This window comes from Pygoscelis adeliae, unplaced genomic scaffold (assembly GCF_000699105.1).
Source record: "Pygoscelis adeliae isolate BGI_AS28 unplaced genomic scaffold, ASM69910v1 Scaffold216, whole genome shotgun sequence".
NCBI classification, from domain to species: Eukaryota; Metazoa; Chordata; class Aves; order Sphenisciformes; family Spheniscidae; genus Pygoscelis; species Pygoscelis adeliae.
This window is the reverse complement of record NW_008825073.1, coordinates 4,081,324-4,086,196: the sequence shown is the minus strand read 5'-3', so window position 1 is coordinate 4,086,196 and position 4,873 is coordinate 4,081,324.

The window sequence follows — 4,873 nt, the reverse complement described above, 5'->3', positions numbered from 1 at the left end:
AAACTCTGGAGAGGCTGAGCCCAACAGACATCCTCTGTTTATACCCTCCTGATGGCAAGAGCCATCAGATCTCCAACACAGTCAGCGTTTTCTTTAAAAATAAAAGTAAAAAATGGTCCCTGGGCTAAACGCTCCTTATGAGCTCAGCTCAGGCTGCTGTCTGCACAGGGTGCTGGCTGCTCCAGATCCCATTTTAAGATGCTTTACTTTTCCCTGGGAACATATGGGGAGCACCAACACAAGTTCTGCATCCTTTCCAAAAACCTGAAGTTAGCCACTCTAACGCTGACCTCGAAGCCTGCAAGTCCTTTGTTTGCTCTAGCTCCGTTATTTGAGAGGAAGCAGCTATTCAGGCATTCTCAGGAAGTTGTGTACAACCTCAAACTGAACAGGAGACCATCAGGGAGCACGAGGGTGGCTGCTCCCTAAAGACAAGGGACCTGGGAGCCAAGGGTGATCCCAGCACAGGCAGTGCCCTCACCCCCAGGGCAGTCAGCTCATCCCATCAACAGTCCCAGCCAGGGCAAGCACAGAGCCAGGTCCAGGGTCCATCCAGGTATTCCAGACAGGAGCAAAGGGAAGCAGAGCCAGAGGCAGGGCTGGAGACCGCGCTGCAACAAGACTCCAAAACCTCCCCCCAAGACCCAGGGTCAAAGCCCAGGCTGGAAACAAACTACAACGTGCATCCAAGGGCCCACCCCAGAGAGAAGTTACCTGCACAGCTGAGGTCCAGCCCAGAGGCAGGGCCAGCAATGGGCATGCCCACACCGAGGTGAGGAAGGGGATGAGGGCCCCACCCTGAACTTAAATGGAGCCACGGGCAGGTGTGGGGAGCCCCAGGTGAGGCTGCTCAGGGCCATTAAGGGGCATTGAGGCTAGCAAAGATTTAGTAACTGGATGTAGCAGCTGCCAAACATCACTGCTATGAGATTCTTGTCTGTGGAGCCCTGCAGCCTTCCAGACTTTTCTATGATAAGACTGAGTCACTCTCACACCGGCTTACTTTCAGCAGCCCCCTAAAAAACCTTCTTCCTTTTTCAGTAAACCAATGCCCTGTCTGCACAGTAGAGGCCTCTTTCCTCTCTTTACCACCACTGTAACTGCTGAATGCAGTGTGGGAATGTGCTCTCGTGAATCTAGGGTTGATCTTTTCCCCTCAGCAGATCTCTGCTGGCCTCCTCCGAGCACAAACACAGGATGTGCCTAGTGGTGGTCTTCACCTCCCATCCCTCCTGCTCTGCATCACGCCTGCATGCTGTTGTAGACCCTGTGTGCCCTACTTGCCACATGGCTCCACAGGAGGGCCCTGCGGAAGCAGAGAGAGGCTGCAAGGAGCATGATTTTCCACTGCAGAAGCCATCGACCATGGCTTTGGCAGAGGCAAGAGCCAAGAGCCAAGGCCCAAACAGCTTCTGAAAGAGCTGTGAGGTTTGTGTGAGACAGAGGTACGTGCAAGGTGGCTGTCTGTGGTTCACCTGGCTGCCCCGCTTCCTCTCAGCCACCTCGCTCTGTGCCAGGGCTGGACTCTGAGCAACTCCCAAAATTCTCCAGTGGTGCTCAGTGCAAGTCTTTCATCCACCTTGTCTGTAGCCCTTTCTTATGTGGTCTGCTCCAAAAGTCAGGCCTTAGGTGATGGGAGCAGCCTCGTCTGATGTGATAAAAGAAAACCAATACAGTTGTCAGTTCAAGAGCCTGGGTGTGCGCAGGCAATGCACACCAAACAGGAATAGCCTCCTGCTGCCCTGTACCCAGAGTGCTCGTTGCAGCTCTATATGCATCTGCCTTTGCCCGTGTTACCCCTTTCCATGACTGCTTGGAGAAAAGGTCTAGACAAAGTGCCACATCAGGAAGTAAACAGAAAGGGTGGCACAGCCTGGAAGCCAGCCCCAGTGACTGTGAAGTTTGGGTTAGCAAGCACAGAAATAAGGAGAGCTACCTGACCTGCAGTGCAAAATCATAGAATCATAGAATAGTTTGGGTTGGAAGGGACCTCTAAAGGTCATCTAGTCCAACCCCCCTGCCGTGGGCAGGGACATCTTCAACTAGATCAGGTTGCTCAGAGCCCCGTCCAACCTGACCTGGAATGTTTCCAGGGATGGGGCATCCACCACCTCTCTGGGCAACCTGGGCCAGTGCTTCACCACCCTCAGCGTAAAAAATTTCTTCCTTATATCTAGTCTAAATCTACCCCCCTTTAGTTTAAAGCCATTCCCCCGTGTCCTGTCACAACAGGCCCTGCTAAAAAGTTTGCCACCATCTTTTTTATAAGCCCCCTTTAAGTACTGATAGGCTGCAATAAGGTCTCCCCAAAGCCCTCTCTTCTCTAGGCTGAGCAACCCCAACTCTCTCAGCCTGTTTTCACAGGAGGGTTGTTCCAGCCCTCGGATCATCTTCGTGGCCCCTCCAGAGCTGGATGCAGCACTGCAGGTGGGGTCTCACCAGAGCAGAGTAGAGGGGCAGAATCCCCTCCCTCGACCTGCTGGCCACGCTGCTTTGGATGCAGCCCAGGATACGATTGGCCTTCTGGGCTGTGAGCGCACATTGCCGGCTCATGTCCAGCTTTTCACCCACCAGTACCCCCAAGTCCTTGTCAACAGGGCTGCTCTCCATCCCTTCATCCCCCAGCCTGTATTGATACTGACCCAGGTGCAGGACCTTGCACTTGGCCTTGTTGAACCTCATGAGGTTCACGCAGGCCCACTTCTTGAGCTTGTCCAGGTCCCTCTGGATGGCATCCCGTCCCTCTGGCGTGTCGACCGCACCACTCAGCTTGGTGTCATCTGCAAACTTGCTGAGGGTGCACTCGATCCCTCTGTCTATGTCATTGATGAAGATATTAAACAGTACTGATTCCAATAGGGACCCCCGCGGGACACCACTTGTCACCGACCTCCATCTGGACATTGAGATGTTGACCACTACCCTCTGGATGTGACCATCCAACCGATGCCTCATCCACTGGACAGTCCACCCATCAAATCCATATCTCTCCAATTTAGAGAGAAGGATGTTGTGGGGGACCGTGTCAAAGGCCTTACAGAGGTCCAGATAGACAACATCTGTAGCCCTTCCCATGTCCACAAGACGCATGTGCTAATGGCACGGTGGCTGCCTCCCTCTCTAGATGGAACAGTGAATGGATTGAGAACCAGCTGCTGTTTCAGAAGGGAGTGATTCAAGACTGCCATGGTCTGCTGGATACATTCTGGTCTTTAGGAAGGCTAAAAGGCCCTAAAATCTGCGAGGATCTTTTTGGAGAGTTGCGGTTGGCCAGCTGGTTTGGCATGGTTGCATCCATTAGCAGAGCTCCAGTGTGAATGAACCTCTGCACATGGAGATCTCTCATTAGGGCAGGCAGCTATAAAGGCAGAGCCAAATAAACACTGACACAAAGGGCTGTGGATAAAGGGACCAAGACCAACATGAGAAATCAGAAGCTTTTTGTCTTAGCCCTTGCTGTTTCTTGGTCCTCTTCCTGTGAAACAGAGCTAATACCACTGCCTTGCCTAGTAGGCTGAACACATTAAAGGCCACGAGGCACTCAAATAATTAATCAGGGAAGTTATATAAATACACAAACATTTGTCTATGCTTCATCTCATAGCTCGGGGGCCTTCAGACGTGCTGCCTGGGGAACTAATAACAGTCTAGCCACAGCTGCATGAAACAGTGTGGGCTATGAAGCCTGCCCACAAAGCTATATAAATATCCAGACAGCTCATGCAAGGAACTTGTGCTATTACAGCCACACTGCTTAGTGCTGGAGCTAAGTGGTCTGAGGGTAATGCATGCTGTAGCAATTGCAGCAGAGGGAGATGTAGGGAGCTGTGCACCACGGGATTATCCAACAGTCCAGAGTTCGTTTGGATTCTGGCCAGGGCAGTCACACTTCAGTCAAATAACTCAGGACAAGCAGTGGAGAGTACAAGACAGATTTATACAAAAGGACAGACAGTTCTCAAGCACACCGCTCCAAAGTGAAAATTTTGTGCATGAATGTGAAACCTCAGTGAATTCAGCCAGGTCAATGCCGCATGTGATGCGGCTACATGGCTAGTGTTCTAGTATTAGCAGCCTTCTGCCCAAGTTTATTCTCTTCCCGAGAAACAGGCTGAGAAAAAAATTATGTTTTTCCTCAAAGCTTTCTTTGGTGACCTACATGGGGAAATTGTCTTCCCTGGTGATCAGCTTTCCATCAGCAAGCACACTCCCAAACACTCAAGCTGAGGTTGAACAAAGGACTTGGGCTTCTTAAAGGTGGTTTTGGTAGGACAGAGGTGCCACAACTGCTGTCACATGCAGCCACCACTGCCCTGGATGTGCCCAAGTGCTTTAGACACTTTGCATTTCCATTTGTGCTACAGAAGGTGCCTGGAACTGAGCCACAGGCCCGGAGCTGCCCTGTCCAGAACCGTTCAACACCAAACTTCTGCCTCAATCCGGCAGGAATCTAGGAAAGAACTATTCCTTCAAGCCTCTTGGACAACTTAGGTCACCCAGTCACTGTGCTCAGAGCACACTTACACTGACAGGATCAGGCTCCTCACCAAATGCAGCTGCAGTGGTGCTTAAAATAAACAAATGGAAACCTGGCAGTTGTGGCGGTGCTACTGCTGTCCCTTGTCTGTAATTTCCACGTGGCTGGAGGACCCGCTCGGCTCAGTGCTGGCATTCAAGGTGGGTTCCCACCCATGTCAAGGGAGACTGCCCTAACTACCGCATTTGTCAATTATTCCTTGTAAAAAGGAAGGGTGCCTTCTCCACCCCTCTTTTCTCAGCTCTTCCACTTGTGCAGCCAAGAATTCAAGGCTCACTGAGCCAAAAGAGGAAGGGAAAGATCATGCACCCATCAGCTCAGCTTCTCCTCTGAGCT